General features: G+C 44.2%; 1 protein-coding gene and 1 long non-coding RNA gene across 4 annotated transcripts in view; one reads left to right on the forward strand and one right to left on the reverse strand.

The window, feature by feature from the left end:
* LOC117348569 overlaps positions 1–5,757 on the forward strand; it is a 39,634-nt gene extending 33,877 nt beyond the window's left edge. Inside the window, exon 3 of the long non-coding RNA XR_004537003.1 lies at positions 5,570–5,757. This is a non-coding gene — a long non-coding RNA (uncharacterized LOC117348569). The remainder of the gene's footprint in view (positions 1–5,569) is intronic.
* CELF6 (CUGBP Elav-like family member 6) overlaps positions 1–21,543 on the reverse strand; it is a 605,900-nt gene that overhangs the window by 332,595 nt on the left and 251,762 nt on the right. The gene's annotated exons all lie outside the window — the stretch shown is intronic.

Here is a 21,543-nt window from a genome sequence, read left to right on the forward strand (position 1 = left end):
TGTACTTCCAAAACACTTCCAGAAAAAACCTGACTAAACTTTACACGCCAATGTAATTTTGAAAGTTCTCTGTAATGTCGCTGTCTGTATACAGCCTCTTCCCTTATAAACCACTTAGAACTGTTTGAGGTATAGCGGTATATAAAAATAAAGTAATTATTATTATATAACAGCAGTACACATATATAGTAACACTATTACCTACAGAATCAAGGCAACTTCAAGTCAAGGCAACTTCAACCTTTTGGCCTGAGGTTTAGAGGACTGCTCAAAGGGTAATTGTCAGGGCAGGATTAATTCATCGAGGGCCCCTAGGCACACAAATACACTGGGCCCCCTGCCCCGCCCCACCCCACCATGCACCCAGGCGGAAACAGGAAGCTGCGTCAGAGGGAAGCTTTGGGCAAGCAGCATCGCTTGCACAATTACAGTTCCCGTTTTCTTACCCGAGTTGCTTGCTTGTCTTGGGGGGGGGGGGCCCAGAGTTGCTGATCGATGCTGGAGGGGCCCATCGCCGTTTGGAAAAAACAATTCTCTTTCATCGGGCCCCCCTGACCATTTCGGGCCCTAGGCACGTGCCTACTTGGCCTCTTGGTTAATCCTGCCCTGGTAATTGTACTTTCCTTTCTGGGGTTCAGAATCAGCTCTCTTTGCTAAAAGATTGAGCTTCAAAGGATGGCTCCCTTACCAGAATCTGCCACTTATATATAAAAGGTGCGAAATTGCTTCTTATATATGTATACTAGCTGATTACCCGGCGTTGCCACGATATTTATTTATTCCAATCTTCCGGTATCAATAGACTTGTATTCAGTGATTACGCCTGGTAAAACGGGAAGTATTTGATTGTTTATTTCGTGAACATTTTTATTTTTAGCAGCAAAAATGTCTCTATGGGGCTGAACTTGGACTTAAACGGCATCGGGAGTGTCAGTATTCATCTCAGCAAGCCCGAAAACTATGGGTTAGACCAAGGGTGTCCAATGTCGGTCCTCGAGGGCCGCAGTCCAGTCGGGTTTTCAGGATTTCCCCAATGAATATGCATGAGATCTATTTGCATGCACTGCTTTCAATGCATATTCATTGGGGAAATCCTGAAAACCCGACTGGATTGCGGCCCTCGAGGACCGACATTGGACACCCCTGGGTTAGACACTAATATCCGTCGTTTTTGATAATTTTTCCCTTTCATCCCAAAATGTCCCACCCCTCACATGTTCCACCCATCCACCCACATGTCACCCCCCACAGGAATGTCCCTATCTATGGGGCTGAATTTGGACTTAAACGGCTTTGGGAGTGTCAGTATTCATCTCAGTGAGTCCAAAAACTATGGGGTAAAACCTAATATCTGTCATTTTTGATAATTTTTTACGTCACCCCTTTCCCACCCCCCACAGTATTTGTTCCCAGATAGTAAGTCATATGTATACCAAGTTTGAGTGAAATCTGTCCATGCGTTTCAGAGTTATGCTGGAACATACACACACACACAGATACATCCAATTTTATAGATATAGATAAGCATCATTATAGACACACTAGTGATGCTACTCTTTTGAACATCTTCCTTTCTAAAATGGGCTCTCTATTGTGCATGGCATTAAATATTTTCAGCGACACTGCGTATGTTATAAAAGGCCCCTTTTACAGAGCCGTGGAAGCAATTCTCCCACAGCAAATGTACTAAAGCCCATTCAATTCCAATGGGCTTTGGTGCATTTACCGTGGCAGCATTGCAATCGTGGCTTTGTAAAAGCAACCCTTAGTGTTCACTAAAACCATTTATAAAATACTTGAGTGGTTTGAAATGAGCAGACTTAGATACCCGGTTCTCTACCTTATGCGATGTTATCCTTTTAGACTCATTGTTTACCCACATACAGGAAGCGGGATTCTATAAAAGCCTAGTTCTGTGTGTCAAACACTGTTTTAGCCATGGAAATACCTTTGGAGATAGCATTTTAAAGCAGTAGAGTCAACCCTTTCAGGACCATAAGGATCGTAGACCAATTTTTGTGGTTTTGACGACATTTTTATGGTAAAAAGGGCTTGCAGATGCCAAAAAATTGATTTTTTTTGTGAAATATCATTATTTTAAAAAAAAAAAAAAATCAAACTTCTGGCTTATGGACAGTGTGGCAAGTGAATCTTCTCATCAATCTGGCAACGACGCTAATGAATGAATGTCGGAACCAGTTTGTTTACATAAAGGCAGTATCATATGGAATCCGTACATATCAAATTTAGAACTGTAGACTATCCCAATCAAAATTTATAGGATTTTAAAGTTATGGGACAAATATGTCCCTTGGTCCTGAAAGGGCTACAGGAAATGGAAGATGGATTTTCTCTTTAGACATAACCCCACTGAGAATGTGTATGATTAAAACTCAGATAAAACGGTGTGAAACAGCGCTAGAAGCTTGAAAACTAGTTTTGCTTTGCCCCATTTTGAAAGAATCATTTATTTGATTTGATGCCTGCTCCTTCAAGGAGTTTAATGTGAATACGTTTCACCAAGAACCTGTTTTGATCTTGCTGAAACGTTTTTTGCATTGAACTCCTGGTAGGAACATAAGAATTGCCGCTGCTGGGTCAGACCAGTGGTCCATCCTGCCCAGCAATCCGCTCACGTGGTGGCCCCCCAGGCCAAAGACCAGTGCTCAAAATGAGTCCAGCCTCACCTGCATATATCCCAGTAGAGCAGGAACTTGTCCAGCTTAGTCTTGAAACCCTGGAGGGTGTTTTCCCCTACAACAGACTCCAGAAGAGCGTTCCATTTCTCCACCACTCTCTGGCTGAAGAACTTCCTTACGTTTGTACGGAATCTATCCCCTTTCAACTTTAGAGCGTGCCCTCTCGTTCTCCCTACCTTGGAGAGTGTGAACAGTCTGTCTTTACCTACTAAGTCTATTCCCTTCAGTATTTTGAATGTTTCGATCATGTCTCCTCTCAGTCTCCTCTTTTCAAGGGAGAAGAGGCCCAGTTTCTCCAATCTCTCACTGTATGGCAACTCCTCCAGCCCCTTAACCATTTTAGTTGCATCAAATCAAATAGACATTATAACAAACAACAAAACTATATGAAAACAAACAAACCCTAGTATAAAGCAGCAAACTACAAATGGCTAATGATCTCTTGACATTCCCGATTCCCAGACCATACTTCACATGTGCATGCTGGAGTGAAAAGCCATGCATTTTAGCAGTTGACAAACATGTACAAAAATGACACCACAAACAGAAACATATACATTAAAAAAAGTCTGCTCCGTATGTGCATAAGTCCCCAGAGTCTTCATAAATCACCCAAATTTGGGTGCGGATCATACATCCGTGCATAATCCAATTAGCCAATTAGGAATTAACAATCAATTATTGATGTTAACAAGCATTTCATTCGTAGCAAGTAAGAGTTATGCATGGATCTGCCCTGCGCTCTATTCTATAACATGCAGGCCTTAATTTCATTGCACAGAACTCCATAGAGGGTGAGCCATGGGAGGAGGCACATGGCTGAGACAGGGGCGTTCCCAGGATTTAGGCATGCAGTTATAGACTACTTGGATTCATGCGCCTAAATGACATTAGTCAAAAATCAAAAGGAGGGCAAGTGACTCAACAAATCTTGGCTGTTGAGTGACTAAAAATAGATATTGCAAATATTGTGAAATAATCACTCTACTTCTTCCTAGTACAAATGCTAATACTAGGAAGAAGTAAATTACCGTATTTTCATGCATATAACGCGCATACGTGTATGACACGCTTATGCGTATAGCGCGCGGATCCAAACCATTTGTGTAAAAAATTTTTTTATATAGCACGCACACGCGTATACCGCGCAAGCTGCTATAACCTCCTCCCGCCACTCCCGCTTACTCCCTCTTCTGGCCTGCGAACCGGCATCCTCCCCCCCGCTCGCGTCACCCCCCTCCCCCGCGATCCTACATCCCCCCCAGCACCGCAAAGACATCGGTCGCTTACCCGATTGGGCACCGGCACCAGCACCAATGCACAGGACGTGCCAGTGCCAGTGCCAGTGCCTGAAGATCCTCCCTCGTTGGGCTGGGCTGGGCTGGGCTGGGCTGGGCGGTGTGAGGGAGATCCTCACTCTTCCCTGTGCCAGGCTGGACTGGGCTTTGAGCATTTGCGCATGCTCAAAGCCTTCTGGTCTCGTTCTCTCCGAGATTCTAAGATTCAGAATCTTGGAGAGAGCGAGACCAGAAGGCTTTGAGCATGCGCAAATGCTCAAAGCCCAGTCCAGCCCGGCACAGGGAAGAGGGAGGATCTCCCTCGCACCGCCCAGCCCAGCCCAGCCCAGCCCAACGAGGGAGGATCTTCGGGCACTGGCACTGGCACGTCCTGTGCATTGGTGCTGGTGCCGGTGCCCAATCGGGTAAGCGACCGATGTCTTTGCGGTGCTGGGGGGGATGTAGGATCGCGGGGGGAGGGGGGGAGATGCGAGCGGGGGGGGGGGGAGGATGCCGGTTCGCAGGGGAGATGCCGGATCGCACTGAAAAAAAAAATTGTATAACGCGCTGACACATATAAACGCGCATGGTTATACTCGGTTTGTAAAATCATGTATAACGCGCATGTTATATGCGTGAAAATACGGTAATGGCAAGAATGGCAGCTTGTTGATAGTTTGTGAGACTACACCCTCATTTTGAAACTGAGTTGAAGTGTACTGTCAGTTCCCTGAAGCAGTATCGAAACGTGTCACGTCGGAACCAGCGAGCTTTAAGCTAAGTTTCATAAATTTCAGTACATTCTTAAGTTACCAACATAAGATGTATAACTTATAGCCTCTGTGGCTTGCACAAGTCTAAACAATTACCATCATTCCCAATCTGAAACCGAATTGAACGCTGCAATGATTGGGTGATGAGGCGGTGGTATCTGCCTTCATGTCTCTGAGCAGAGTTCGATTAGCAGTTGATACATATCTGATTTAGTCTACTGTAATACGACTTCTAGAGTGACTATTTCGCAATATTTGCAATACCTAAATGACGTTGGGCAGGAGAAGGCGATGGCAAACCGCTCCTGTACTCTGCTGTGACACATCGCAGGGTGGATTCCTCCCTGCGCATGTTGCCGCGAGTCAGTGGTCAACTCGGTGGCATGATCCATCCATTTCCCTGCCAGACGTAGCCGGCCATCCTGAATATTAGCAGCCAGCCAACTAAGCGATGTGACATAACCAATTAGCAGCTGGCCACTAATCACAAATAGTCAGTGGAGATAGCCAGCTATATTTCACTGACTATTAGCGGTTAGCCAGTGTGAGCATTTACACACGACTTTGGGAGGTGAAATTGCTCACAACTAGAGTTAGGCATGGAAATGCATGCTAAGGGCCAGGTTCTATAAACGGCGACTTAACGTAGGCACCTAGATTGGCATGCCTAGCTGATCTACATACCTAACTTAAGATAAGATAAGCATGAGATAACTATTAAAAAAAAAATAAATTGCTGTGGGGCGACCTATTTTCTTCATCACCCATCTAAATGTGTGATAGTGTATTGATCACAAAAATATGTTTTCTTTGATCCTAGTCAACTGACAACCTTCCTGTCAGCCGTTCTCCTAAAAAAGGAGTGGATATCTGAAGCACTCATAGATTTTGATTTCCTGACTCAGCCAACAACCATTATTTCATCTTCACTTCTAATTCTCGCTGATTTCTACATTTTGGTTCTATTATTGAGGACTTTGAATTAAAGTTAAGCTATATTAAGTTATCTCGGACTAGTGGGTTAGTAGGATATAATTTATATTGTACTTTATTTGTTGCTTAACTTTATCTTTCTGTACAAGTGTTAACTTGATTGTAATTGAAAATTGATAAATAAATTAAAAAATAAAATAAAAATTGGGGGGATGGGGAAATATATGGGTGTTGAGTGGGTGTTCCCATGATATCCAGCTAGTGCATTTTGGTTAGCATGCCCTAACCAAAAAACGCAGACTTAATAGTAAGTTTTCCTGCATTAACATTAGCACATGACCTGCGTAAAAATATTTTTACAAAGTCTAAATAATACTGCATAAAATCTGGGCTTAGTGTACACTAAATTCCTGCAGTAAAACACTTTAGAAAAGGGCTTCTTAATACCTTACTGCTGCTACTACTACGCACACAGTGTTGTACATTAAGCATGCAAGAGACAGTCCTTGCTCGAAAGAGCTTATAATCTAAAAACACTCTCTAGAACAGGGATCTCAAAGTCCCTCCTTGAGGGCCGCAATCCAGTCAGGTTTTCAGGATTTCCCCAATGAATATGCATTGAAAGCAGTGCATACACAAAGATCTCATGCATATTCATTGGGGAAATCCCGAAAACCCGACTGGATTGTGGCCCTCAAAGAGGGACTTTGAGACCCCCTGCTCTAGAACAACGGTTCCTAACCCTTTCCTGGAGGGACCACCAGCCAGTCAGGTTTTCGGGATAGCCCTAATGAATATGAAAGGGGTATATTTGCATGCCTGTCACCTGCATTATATGCAAATCTCTCTCATGCATGCTCATTAGGGCTATCCTGAAAACCCAACTGGCTGGTGGTCCTCCAGGACAGGGTTGGGAACCACTGCTCTAGAAGATATCAGAAGCCAATGAATAGGTTTTGGACATAGGTTAGATATGATCCTGGTATCTACATTCTATCATCTTTCTTTATCACAGTGATTTAAATCCCTAAACCAGTGGTTCCCAACCCTGTCCTGGAGGACCACCAGCCAACTGGCTTTTTGGGCTAGCCTTAATGAATATGCATGAGAGAGATTTGCATATAACAGAACTGACAGGCATGCAAATCTGCTCCATGCATATTCATTAGGGCTAGCCTGAAAACCCGATTGGCCTGGTGGTCCTCCAGGACAGGGTTGGGAATCACTGCCCTAAACCCTCTGCAAACAAAAGCATGAGTAAAGCAGCACTACGAGACTTGTTTGAAACTGGCAAATTTAAAAATTCGACATATGGGTCCACAGTGTGTTTTACATGAGTTAAGCTTGACACTTTTTTATATGGTGGGGTTTTTTTTTCCCATTTAGAATTTGCAGGAAATTATAGCCTTGGGCAACAGTAAAAGATAAAGCAAAACAGATTTGCAAGCTTTTTTGTACTTTTTGACCTACATTTGCCCAAAATTCAACTTTGGTCATGTATGTAGTGACTTTCATATCCTACACTTGGCATGAGTGAAAGTGCAAATAGACAGGGACAGCCTGAATGATGATCTCAACTGGCAAATTTCACTGTACTTGTAAGCAAGCACACTGCCACGGACGTGGTTAGGTGATGCCGTTTCAGCCGTGATTCCTGTTGAGAGTGCTGTTACTAAGCCCACCCTGATTAAATTCTGCCACTGGAAAAAAAAAAAAAAAAAAAAAGGAACAGAAAAGACAAATGCAGATGGTTTTAGAGCTACACTGAAATCCTAAACCCAGTTGTAATTCAACTGCAATTCAATTTTCGCACCGGTTTAGAGAGACAGCCCCTAATGTGATTGGACAGGTGGTGTCTGCTTTATTTCTCATAATGCCTCAGCCAGAATTTCAATATCAGCAGCTCCCTTCTGTAATCTGTCATGGACCAGCGATCTGATTGGCTTGGAGCAAAAGTCCAGAAGCCCAGAGCTATCCGGTGGAACTCCCTTCTGTCCTCAGGCTGGTGCCAGTCTAAAGAATGAATGGAAGACCAAGCTAGAGAAGACAGTATGAGCAAAGGAAAGAAATACAAAGACTGAAAAGAAAAAAGAGACAAAAGAATGACAAGAGGAGAGAATGAAAGAAAGAAGGATGTACGAGGTCAAACAATTCAAATTATATGCAATTGGAATAGGATGAAATGCCACATTAAAAAAAATCAAACAAACACGTAACAGTTTTGCAAATACGCTGCACTGATACACACTGAATAAAGGATATGGAATGAGGCATGAGTCAGTTCCCTTTGTAAATGCACATACAAAAATATGGGGCTTAATATATATTTTTTTAAAGCTGTACTAAGAACATAAGACTTGCGGCTGCTGGGTCAGACCAGTGGTCCATCGTGCCCAGCAGTCCATTCCCGCGGCGGCCCTTAGGTCAAAGACCAGTGCCCTAACTGAGACTAACCTTACCTGCGTACGTTCTGGTTCAGCAGGAACTTGTCTAACTTTGTCTTGAATCCCTGGAGGGTGTTTTCCCCTATAACAGCCTCCAGAAGAGCGTTCCAGTTTTCTACCACTCTCTAAGAAGAACTTCCTTACGTTTGTATGGAATCTATCCCCTTTTAACTTTAGAGAGTGCCCTCTCATTCTCTCTACCTTGGAGAGGGTGAACAACCTGTCTTTATCTAGTAAGTCTATTCCCTTCATTATCTTGAATGTGGCCGATCCATAAAGATTCGACTGGTGGGGACTCGTCGCTCACAACCTTCCCTGCTCTCTGCCGACTTCTCCTGCCTTTTTGCTCCGACTTGCCTGCCCTGCTCAGCCCCGACTCACCTGCCCTTCCCCGCAGTATGAGTCTGTGGTTTTAACCCGCGGGTTTAAAGCGGTTTAAAACCACGGGCTCGCGAAGTAAGAAAAACAAAACAGTAAAGTATGTAAGTAAAAAAAATTAAAAAAGCTCTGCCGGGCACGAAGGGCCAGTGCATGCGCAGACCATCTACAGTCAAGAAAGATAGTCTGCGCATGCTGAAGGATCGCTCTCCAGCAATCGGTGCGGGGGCGTTCCAACGATCGCCCCCATTTGCATGCAGGCTTATAGTGAATTTGTCAGCCTGCCTGCAATTGCCCACAGATCGGACACGGAAAAGAAGGTTAGTGAATCTAGGCTATAGTCTTTAAAAATAAGGATAACATTGATGCCTTCTTCAGCTTTTAACACAAGCATCCTGTTTGAAAATGACCCCCATAATGCACAGTCTGAAATCGAAAGCACCAGAATCTGTCCAGTTTCAAATATCCTCTCCCTTGGGTATTGTACAAATGCAAAAAAATTGCAGTGTCTCATCTGCATATTCTTTCAATAGCCAGCGCTGCAAAAGAAAGATCTAACATATGCATTTTATAATGGTTAATCATCTATTTTGGTTTGCTTTCTATTTCAAGCGCTGCCCGATAAGTGCTCCAGACATGATGGAGAATGCTAGCTGAGTAACGTTAACACATTGTTCATCTAGCTGCTGCTTCTGGACACTTTTCACAAGGTTCACGCAGGGGTCATTTGCCAGTGGCACGCACAAGCGCCGTGAATGCATGCTACCTGCCGCAAACACAGATTCACCTGGACAACCGAGGAGAGATGAGAAATAGCAGGAGCGGAGAAATGGGAGCCAGAAAAAGCATTTTGTTCTCCAATGTGCACAATATAAGGGAAAACAAGAAACAATGGGGGATCGATATTCGTAGCAATTTAACCAGCCAGATACAACGCCTGGCCAGCAAAATCCCATTTTCAGGTCTAACGGGTCATATTCTGTGGCATTTAACTGGATAGTGTTGCTGAAACCAGTCCTTTTTAAACTTCTCTGGCGTGGGCGGCTTGCCCTTTGATGTCATTTCCTAGGCGCGGGTCCTGTAAGTGACATCAGAGAGAGCGCTGATGCCGACGCGGGCAGCAACCTCACGCCAGGAAGTCAAAAAAGGTGGGGGGTGGCAAGGGGAGGGCACGCGCACGCAGCAAGGAGAGGAGCGAGGGGGCAGAGAGGAGGAGGGGTACCGCACCCTTAGGGAGACGGCACCTGGGACGGACTGCCCCCTCCCCCCCTCACTATGCCAACTGGCTGAAACTGTCTGGTTAGCGTCCATTTCGAAACCAGCTATTTTGGGGGTGTTCCAGGGGCAGAGTCAGCACTCAGACAGTTAAGTGCCAATATTCAGCACTTAACCAGCTGAAGTAACCGCACATAAAAGTCAATTCTACCTTTATGCACTGCCCCGTAGCCAGTGCCGAATATCACACTTAACCGGCTATGTTTACGTCAGTTCTGTATGCCTGGACATTCAATGCCAGGGCCTGGACATGGCACAGCGTTGAATTTCCAGGGATAACATTGGTAGCGGTCAGCGAAACGCTGTTTGCTGTCGGCTGAATATCGAGCCCAACATTTCCTGTGGACTAGTGAAAATCTATCAGAGAGGGAAGTTCTTTAAAGCCATTCAACAGTGTAAACAGCTCTTTACTAGGGACGTGGACTCATTTGAAACAACATGAGAAATGTCGATGTGTCTCTTTAAACCCAAAATGACAAATAAAGACCAATGTCTGAGGATTTTTCCTGCAACAAAGGTACCTCATTATTCAGTAATAATAGACTTAGTAGATAAAGACAAGTTTATGGTAACCCTAAGTTAAGGGCTGAATATTGGAACTTAATCAATCAAGTGCCAACTCCGTGCTCAAAATGCCCCCAAAGTAGCCAGCTTTGAGGTAGGTGCTAGCTGGTTATTTGCAGCAGCACTAACCGGTTAGGTGCCTCTGAAAATGACCGGTTAGTCCCAAACAGGCAATTTAACTGGCCAGAAGCCATTTCTGGCTGATTAAGTCATGCTGAATATTGACCTCGTGATTATTTACAGAATAGCACTTTTTTCAGCTAATTAGGGATGCTTTGAGGGTACAAAAATGAGTGTCTATTGTTGTTTTCATGCCACAGGTAACTTTTTGGGTGGAATCAAAAATGTATGAGCCAGGAGTCCAGAAGAAACAAAAAAGAATACTGTGGAGTGACAATATTCCTGAAATGGACTTTATTATGTCAAAGTTCCAAAAGTACAATAAAGCAATCCACATAAAAAACCTGAAGAAGACTATCTTGTCGAAACGCGGACCGTGTTGGGTCCTATGCTTTCAGCAGACTAGGTCCTTTAGGTTTTTTATGTGGATCATTTTATTTTTATGTGGATTGCTTTATTGTACTTTTGGAACTTTGACATAATAAAGTCCATTTCAGGAATATCGTCACTCCACAGTATTCTTTTTTGTTTCTTCTGGACTCCTGGCTCATACATTTTTGATTCCACCCAAAAAGTTACCTGTGGCATGAAAACAGTGTTCTTTTTGGTTTCTTCTGGACTTTTTTCTCTGTGAATATCTTGGGGACAATTTTCTTTGCTTTTGTCTTGAGTCAGGAGTCAACACAGAATAGAAGCAAGGGAGTACCTAGACAGTTAGGGAATGGTCAGTCATATTTAGTGACTCTACCCAGTTCAGTACTGCTGAATATTGGCCAGCCAGCTCAATGGGTTTTAACTGGGCAGAAGCTTCTCCTTGGGTCTATTGGGCCTCTGGTTTAATAGGGCAGCTCTGTTGGTGTCTATAGTTAAAACCTGAAATCATAAACCTTATGCGTCATCTTGTCTGTGCACATTTCTGCTTCTTTCATACATTGTATGAAATAATTTCCAGAAATATGTGGTTTCAGTAAAAGGTCTATGAGCAAAATCAGGAGAGAAAGTTTCAGAGACAGATATTAGAGTCTTGATTTATCAGGGGAGGGCTTCCGGCAATAAATGCCATCTAAATCTGGATCACGAGAGGGAAGGGGAGACAAAGAAACAGACAACCCCCCCCCCCCCCAGAATGTCATAGATTAAACCGTGAAAGTTTATGAAAATGGTAGCTGAAATTTGCCATGTAGCTTAGAGCTTACTCAGGCAGGGACCATCTTGTCTGATTTGTCGCTACAGGGATACACTCTATTAAGATTCATGTTTAAGGAAGAATCAGGTGTTATTTCCATCACTGCTAGACTCCTCAATCAGGATTCAGTCTGTGTTTCCACTACAACCTAGAGAGAAAGAATGAATGCATGGAAGCAGACCTCGCCCCCATCCTGGTGACACAGAAAATGCAATCAAAGCTGCCGCCCAAGCCAACCCAGGCTTTTTTTTCTCATTCTAATTAAGGAGGGGAGACGGATGAGATGGGGCTGGCATCTCTCTATACTGGGAAGTCTCCCAACAGTGATGGGATGCTCTTGAAATTTGCTCACCCTTTGTTCCTGGGCAGTGTTTGTTTTGAATCACAGCTCCATGTCTACATTTTATTATTCCTAGAGTATATATGTCGGAAGATCTGCCCAGACAATAATAGTACAAGATTTGGGGTTAGCAGACCCTTACTAAGGAATCTCATTTTCCACCACCAGGTCTCTCCTGTGCCATGGTTCAGGGCACAACAATTGCCTGTAAGATTGTCAGAGGATAGAGAACTCACAAAAGCTATTTCCATAAATAAGCAACACCGGGTAGGCACCAAATACTCACATGTGTTACAGAATACTGGCATATATGCAGGTAACTGGTGCCACTAATGGGCACATACCTGCAGATATGATAGACACTATTCTATATCATATGAGAAACATAGACACATGATGGCAAATAAAGACCAAATGGCCCATTTAGTCTGCCCATCTGCAGTAACCATTATCTCTTTCTCTCTCCGAGAGATCCCCCGTGCCTATCCCAGGCCCTTTTGAATTCAGACACAGTCTCTGTCTCCACCACCTCTTCTGGGAGACTGTTCCATGCATCTACCACCCTTTCTGTAAAAAAGTATTTCCTTAGATTACTCCGGAGCTTATCACCTCTTAACTTCATCCTATGCCCTCTCATTGCAGAGCTTCCTTTCAACTTAAAGACACTCGACTCATGCGCATTTACATTACGTAGGTATTTAAACGTCTCTCTAGAAAAATGATAATAACAACAATATATAAATCAACCTCTAATCAAAAAAAAATGTTATTAGTCAAGTGGTGGAAATGCCCACTGAAAAACCATTTCCTTACAGTGGAGAAAAAGCCTCAACTTTCTTTCATGAGGACGGTAACCCAATGAGTTTTTCAGCCGTTCTTATTCTGTATCATGGGCAAACAACTCTACTATCTTTCAAAAATGTAATCTTTCGAAATGGGAACATATCCCACCACTGTGCACAGGGAACAGGTAAAAGAACCTAGGGAAAAGTTTCACTTATCTTCACAGCTGTTAACAGACCCAGGATCGCAATCCGACGCAATGATCTTCCTGCATATTCGGCATTGAGGTGAAGATAAGGAACCGGTATCCAAGTCCAACAAGGCTCTTGTTTCACCAACAAATGGCTGCTTCAGGGAGTTCCCTCCTATTCCGTCCAACCCTTTCACGCAGTGCTGGCGATTCATTTTGCTCCCTCTTTGTTCCTACCTTCCCTCTTTCTGCCTCCACCATGATGACATCGCAGGTATCCTGGGAATTGATTGGTAAGATGCTAAAGGGAGAGGGCAGAGCTAAATGTGTGGTATAGGACCAGCTTAGAGAGCTGTTTGATTCTGTCAGTCCCTCTTTGACCTCCCTTGGCACTGCTAGAATAGTACTTAGCACTGATATATCTCAGCGCTCACTTTTGAGCGCTGTTTACAAAAATCCCCCTGAGTGAGCATTTTATAATATACATTATGTACACATATGCATACTTTACATGCTAAAGGCATAAAGTCAGTGACCTCAGTCTAGGTGCTAATCCTGTAGGATATGTGCCTGGTACGTTATGCTGTATTGCATATACATATATTAAATATTTCATGACAGCAGATAAAGGCCAAATGGCCCATCCAGTCTGCCCATCCTCAGCATCCACTATCTCCTGCTCTCCCTATCCCACGTGTCTAGCCCACACTTTCTTTGTCTTCACTACCTCTACCAGGAGACTATTCCACACATCTACCATGCATTCTGTAAAAAAACGTATTTCTTTAGATTACCCCTGAGCCTATCACCTCTTAACTTCATCGTATGCCCTCTCATTCCGGAACTTCTTTTCAAATGAAAGAGACTTGCCTCATGCGCATAGATATTTAAATGTCTCTATAATATCTTCCCCCTCTACTGCTTTTCCTACAGAGTATACAGATTGAAATCTTTGAGCCTGTCCCCAAACGCCTTATAACATAGATCACCAACTATTTTAGTTGGCTTCCTCTGGACCGACTCCATCCTTTTTATATCTTTTTGAAGGTGTGACCTCCAGAATTGTGCACAATATTCTAAATGAGGTCTCACCAGAGTCTTCTACAGGGCTATCAATATCTCCTTTTTCCCACTGGCCATTCCTCTCCCGATGCACCCGAGCATCCTTCTATCTTTCGTCGTTGCCTCTTCAATCTATTTGGCCACCTTAAAATCAGCACATACTTTTGTACTCAAGTTCCACTCCTTCTTTCATGCACAAAAATTCTCCACCTCTTAAACTGTACCCAGTGGTATAGTAATGGGGGCAGAACACCCTGGGACCATCTCGGTGGGGTCACAAGCACCTATCCTCCTCTTCACTCCCCACTCTTTCCTCTGCTGCATGCGCATCTTCACTCCCCCCCCCCCCATTTGTATCTCTAGCTCTTCGCTGGTGCGAGCAAAAGCTCCAATCTGCTCGCACCGACCTTGGTGCTCCCCTCTGACGCTACTTCTGGGTCCCGTGACTAGGAAGCGACGTCAGAGGGAAAGCCGACGGCAGCACGTTGGAAATGCTGCTCACGCCAGAGAAGCCAAACAGGTATGGGGGAAGGGAAGGAGTGCGCGTGCAGTGGAGGGGGGGGGAGAAGAAGGTAAGGGGGTACCACCACCCCATGCATATCCAACCCTCGCTACGACAGTGACTGCACCATTACCTTGAGTTTTTATAGCCCCAATGCATTGATTCCTATGTGTCTCTACAAAATAGGCTGCAAATTGGCAACTTTTTAAAAAGTTAGCCTCTATGACAGGGGTGTCAAAGTCCCTTATCGAGGGCCACAATCCAGTCGGGTTTTCAGGATTTCCCCCCAATGAATATGCATGAGATCTATTAGCATACAATGAAAGCAGTACATGCAAATAGATCTCGTGCATATTCATTAGGGAAATCCTGAAAACCCGACTGGATTTTGGCCCTCGAAGATGGACTTTGACACCCCATATAGCTGTATGAGTATTGCTATATTCTGGTTAAAAAAAAAAAAGAGTGGCCATGCACATACCTCTGGGAAGAGCATCTGGGTGTGGGGATTCCAAATTTAGATATAATGAAATTAAATGATACCTGCACTAAGGTTTTAGTTTCAGTAAGTGCCATTGTGTAAGCATGAAGTGATACCGTGTTTCCCTGAAAATAAGACACTGTCTTATATTAATTTTGGGCCAAAAAAAGGCAGTAGGTCTTATTTTGGGGGATGTCATCTCTCCCTTCCTCTCCTCTACCTCATTTCTTCCTATTTCCTTTCTCTCCCCCACATATGCAGCATCTTTCCTTCCCTCTTACCCATCCTTTTGTGCAGCAGAACCCTTGCAGCTTCTATCCCTCCCTTACTCCCATCCCCCCGTGTAGCATCTTTCTATTCCCCCACCTCCCACTGCTGCCGCTCACCCCCCCCCCACCTCCACTGACCTATCTCTCTCCCATCCAAGCCGTGAGACAGGAATACCTTATAACAGTGTCAACAACAATCTACACAGGCTGTTTCATAGCCTTCTATCTCCTGGGCATTCCTCTGCCGCGTTGCTGATGACATCATCAGTGATGCAGCAGAGGAACGCAAAGCAGCCTATGTAGATTGCTGCTGATGCTACTATAAGGTTTTCCTGTCTCACGGTTTGGATGGGAGGGAGACATGGGTTGGGGAGGGGGGGTGCGTGGCAGCGGTCGGGCAGGGGGAAGTGTTGCTGCTGCTGGCGACTAGGGCTTATTTTCGGGGGTAGGGCTTATATTAAGATCTACCCCAAAAATCATGCTAGGGCTCATTTTCGGGGTAGGTCTTATTTTCGGGGAAACACGGTAGCATGCAAGTGTGAGAGTGATTGCAGCAGGACAAGATGTGAGAAAAAGGCCATAAATGAAGGGGAGAGAATATCAAAGGGCTGCAGAGAGATCCACCGAAGCTGAAACCAGCCAAAGAAGCAGGAGCAGAGTGATCAAATAGACATGAAAAAGACAGCATGAAGTGGAAAGATGCAGAAACATTTTTGGGTGCCACAAGCTTAATGAAAAAGAATTTCCAAATATACCTGGATAGGTTGCCTATACATGTTACATCTTATGAGCTCCAAAGGGAGGGGGGGCTCTCTTTGAATTGATGCAAGTTCTAGGTAAGTGGTAGCAGTAAAGTTGAGAGACTGAGATTACACTCCATATACCTGGCTTAGGAGTGAGGTTCATTACTGTCACAGTAGGTGCAAATCAAACCCATTTGGAGAGATTGTCCCCGAGTGAAGACAACAGTCTGAAGGGCCAAGATCCAGGAAGGGGGGAGGGGGATATTGTTTCCATTCTTTTCTATTGGCTAAATGAGGCCTTTCAGTAAAAAATAAATAATAATGCAAGTTGCTTTTTAAATGAATTTAGCTGAAATGAAAGGTGATTTGGGGATTGGGAATACTTATGTAAGAAAATCCTTTTTGCACAGTAGACACGGTTACATTACAGAATGACACGGGGAGAAATTTTTCTCCGTCCTCACGGGAACTCATTTTCTCATCCCAGCAAATTATTTTCCTGTCCCTGCCCCATTGCTGCAAGCTCCGTCCTCATCTGCACAAGCATCAAACACTTTAAATCATAAGTAGCAACATAAGATTGTGATGTCATAATGCCTCATTCCACCAGTGCCTAAGCTCTGTCCTCATCTGCACAAGCCTCAAACACTTTAAAATCCTAAGTAGCAACATTGTAGAGCTCAGATTGTGATGTCATAATGCCTCATTCCACCAATGCCTAAGCTCCGTCCTCATCTGCACAAGCATCAAACACTTTAAATCATAAGTAGCAACATAAGATTGTGATGTCATAATGCCTCATTCCACCAATGCCAAAGCTCCGTCCTCATCTGCACAAGCCTCAAACACTTTAAAATCCTAAGTAGCAACATTGTAGAGCTCAGATTGTGATGTCATAATGCCTCATTCCACCAATGCCTAAGCTCCGTCCTCATCTGCACAAGCCTCAAACACTTTAAAATCCTAAGTAGCAACATTGTAGAGCTCAGATTGTGATGTCATAATGCCTCATTCCACCAATGCCTAAGCTCCGTCCTCATCTGCACAAGCATCAAACACTTTAAATCATAAGTAGCAACATAAGATTGTGATGTCATAATGCCTCATTCCACCAATGCCAAAGCTCCGTCCTCATCTGCACAAGCCTCAAACACTTTAAAATCATAAGGGTTCGAGGCTTGTGCGGTTAAGACAGGAATGGAGCAGGGACAGCGACAAAACTTGCAGAAACGGGACGGGGAAATTGAGTTCCTGCGGGGACGGGGACAAACTCTGTCCCCGTGTCATTCTCTATTACAGATTCATCAGTGGGTTTCACATATCTTCAATAGGGCCCAGTCCTAGTCACTCACCTGCATTTTGCCACAAATGACCAGTGACACAAACTTGTGCATCGTAGCAGTCTGAAGCAGTCAAGAGCACAGAGCCATCTATCACCATTTTACGGGAAGGGATATATAACACAGACCTTTATAGACCTCGCGGATCTAAAACCGCATGTCCTTAAAAATCTGAGGTCCGCGCCACTTTTAGTCTCTGGCTCTGACAGACCTCTATGACATTTTAGCGCTGACGGATCCTAATGCTTTTCCCTCCCTATGCTGAGACGAGCGGCAAAACTTACCCTGAGGTCTGTGCCACTTTTAGTCTCAACATAGGGAGGGAAAAGCATTAGGATCCGTCAGCGCTAAAATGTCATAGAGGTCTGTCAGAGCCAGAGACTAAAAGTGGCGCGGACCTCAGATTTTTAAGGATGTGTTCAGATCCGTGAGATCCGCGAGGTCAGAAGCACTGCAGACCTTTGCGCACATTTTTTAACCCCCCCCCCCTCAATCCAGCTATTTTCCATCCAGTGTCATATCGCGGGGGCTCTCGGAATCAGCGTGGAGGGAGAGATCTGGAGGAAGGGATGATCGGGCTAATTAACAAAAGCCACGGTGCGCCTCCTCTCTCCTTAGCCATTAGGGAGGGCAGAGCCGGGGGCCTGAGCTGTGCGTGCAGGGAAAATGGTGGAATAAGCTAAAAGGCAGACTTGTCAATGCACGGACCTCAGATTTTTAAGGACGTGCGATTTTAGATCCGCGAGGTTCGTATGGTTTTACCCCTTCACCCATATTACAGTATAAAGCCCTGTTTTACAGCCCTTTTCAAAAAAATAGTTCAGCCATTCGTGCTGTGACCAGTGATGTGGTCTCACTATTATTGCTCTGCACACAGCAGTGGATGTCCACATAGGGGCAGGCTGGTGAATCGGTGCTTTAGAAAGTGGATTTGAGCTTCCACATGGCATTTTGATTGCATTTCTGCTGCCCTGATCTTGGCTAAAGTTTTCCCCACTAAAAACTTTCACAACAATCAATTAATTAGAATCAAGCTGGAAGGGATCAAGAAAGGTTGCAATAAATACACAGAATAAGGTGCTTATCGTCCCGGCACTGTCGGCATTGTTCTGAGATATTAGACTAACGATGCAAAACTGCTGCAAAAAAAAAAAAAAAGATTCTTAAGCACTGGCGTTGCTCATGCCCAATCCCCAAACCAGCCCCATTACTGCATTTCGGAGAGGATAAAAATAAAAGCAATGCCGTCTCTAACTCATCCTCAAGGGCAAATAAATCCTCCTTACTTTGCCTCCTCACATTTTATGGCGCTGAATGAGCTGTTCAAAGTTTAATAACAATCAGAACGGCAAATGGTTTTAGGAGAATTGCAGCCCGAGCCTTCGCCTCCAGCGCTTACCCTTGAGCCATCAGAGCTCATAAATAAAGATAAGGTGGTGATATAGTGGATCAGCCAGAGGTCTGTTTTTTTGTGTGTATGCACTTGTTACAGCCTTCCTATCCAGGGCACTACTGAAGCCAATTAGTTGGACATCGGAGCTCGCAGCGCAGACCACAGCACGTCTGCTTTCGATAAGGTTTCAAGTACCCTGCATACACCTGGCACCCTATACAAATAATGGAAATGTGGACGACTTGAGGAACGTGGCCTGGGAAGAGCAAGAGTCTGGACGGTCTTCTCTCTGGTAGAGCCAACCAAAGGCAGCTGGCTTGCTTTCGCTAGAAAACAAAGCTCTGGCACTCACAGCCACACTTGGGGGCTTAGATTTATTTTTAGACTTGCTAGCATGCATTAGTATGTGTTATTTAGAATCCATTTTATACCGTAACACCTATTTACTAATAATGCAATTTAATGGCGTTAGTACATGCTGAGGTGGCAGTGCACTTCTGTCAATTTACCTCTTAGGTTTTGGGGAGGGAGCTAAGCAAAATGCTTGCCTATGTCTAAAACTCCTGGCATTGATTTTAATCTTTCTTGGGTGGAAGTATAGACTTTTTATAATGCAGGAAACTTGGCAGGTACTATATGCTCTACCTTTTTTTCATGGAAGATTAGGAGTTCCTCTATAATACATCATATAGTTTATGTGATACAAGAGTGCGGGCACCTGTATAGACAGGCTTGGGGAGAAAACTGTACATAAGCATTGCCATACTGGGACAGACCAAAGGTCCATCAAGCCCAAGATCCTGTTTGCAACAGTGGCCAACCCAGGTCCCAAGTACCTAGCTAGATCCCAAGTAGTAAACAGATTTTATGCTGCTTATCCTAGGAATAAGCAGTAGATGTCCTCAAGCCATCTCAATAATGGACTTCTCTTTTAAGAACATAAGAACTGCCGCTGCTGGGTCAGACCAGTAGTCCATCATGCCCAGCAGTCCACTCACGCGGCGGCTCTTAGGTCAAAAACCAGTGCCCTGATTGAGTCTAGCCTTACCTGCATCCATTCCGGTTCAGCAGGTACTTGTCTAACCTTGTCTTGAATCCTTGGAGGGTGTTTTCCCCTATAACAGCTTCCAGAAGAGCGTTCCAGATTTCTACCACTCTCTGGGTGAAGAAGAACTTCCTTATGTTTGTACGGAATCTATCCCCTTTTAACTTTAGAAAGTGCCCTCTCGTTCTCTCGACCTTGTTGGTCATTCCCTTTCACAGCCACCCAGACATCCTTCCAGTTTTTGCCACTTCATTATCTTAAGTTTGTTCCATTTAAGCATAAGCATTGTGGATATCCTGAAAACCTGAGTGACTGGGTGTGCCCTGAGGACTGGATTGAGAATCAGTGCTTTAAAGTGACTCCTTCTCAGGTGACTTCCAAATACAGGTCACCCTCCATATTCATAGGTTCGGCACTTGTGACTTCAATTAATCATGGTTTTCATCTCACTGATCCACCCTGCCTCTCGAACCTCTCCACTTACTTTTTAAAGTCTGGTGGTCTAGTATAGAGAATACACCCAAACAGGAGATTCTACCTCCTCAAGGAGGAACACAGAAGAACAAAAGAGGCAACCTGTGGTGCATGAATAAAAGATTAAGCACCACAGGTCACCTCTTTTGTTTTTCTAGCATAGAGAATGATACGGGGACAAATTTTTCCTCATCCCCGCGGGAACTTATTTTCCCATCCCGGTGAGTTCTTTTCCTGTCCCTGCCCCATTCCTGCAAGCTCTGTCCCTATCTGCACAATCCTCAAACACTTTAAAATCATAAATGTTCAAGGCTTGTGTGGTTAAAGGCAGAGCTTACAGGAGTGGGGCAGGGTCAGGGACAACGACAAAACTTGTGGGGATGGGATCAAGAAATTAAGGTCCTGCTGGGATGGGGATAAATTTGTCCCTGTGTCAACCTCTAGTCTAGCTGTGAAGTGGGGCAGGAGCGATCTTCCTACGCTCCTGCCCCATGCAGAGCTGTGAACAAAAATGGCTGCCATGAGTTCCCGTGGTTACACGAGACTACAGCAGGAACTCACAGCAGCCATTTTTGTTTGAGGCTCTGCAAGGGGCAGGAGCGTAGAAAGATTGCTCCTGCTCCGTTTCACTGCTAGGCCACCAGGCTTTAAAAGGTTAGTAAGCGGAGGGGTCCAGGAGGTGGGGGTGGGTCAGAGTCAGCCCTAAAGTTATTCACAAATTTTTCTTTTTCACAGGCCAGCTTTGTACCTAACCCCAAGGATATGGAGGGAGGAGTATAACATGCTGGGATCTCCCAAAGCTGCTGCACAATGCCTGGTATTAGTCCCTGTTCTGAGTTCTGGCATACTCATAATATTGAAAAGGATGACTTCAGCTAGGAGCTCCTACATAACATCGTTGCACTATTTATTACTGAGACTCTTGGCAAAAGAGATGGGAATAGTTCTACTCATCACCATACATAAACACATCCACCATTATTCATCATCGTTTCCCCTGTACAATAGCACTTCCAGAGGGTTGTTAAATATCATAAAATGCAAAATACTGAACAGAATCTGCATGAAAATGGATAGATTTGAAATTAAAATAAGCAGAACTGCTGGCACCTATTTATTTGAGTTGCATGTCATTTTATTTAAATACACTCAAACCATTCCATTGTAATGACTGCAATAAGTCCTTCAACTTAAATGCTTTCTCTTCAAATAGTTTTATTCTTGATCGGGTCCCTTTTCTAATCAAGATTCTGTAGTTTTATATTCATGCAT

This window comes from Geotrypetes seraphini, chromosome 14, assembly GCF_902459505.1.
Source record: "Geotrypetes seraphini chromosome 14, aGeoSer1.1, whole genome shotgun sequence".
Classification (NCBI taxonomy): Eukaryota; Metazoa; Chordata; class Amphibia; order Gymnophiona; family Dermophiidae; genus Geotrypetes; species Geotrypetes seraphini.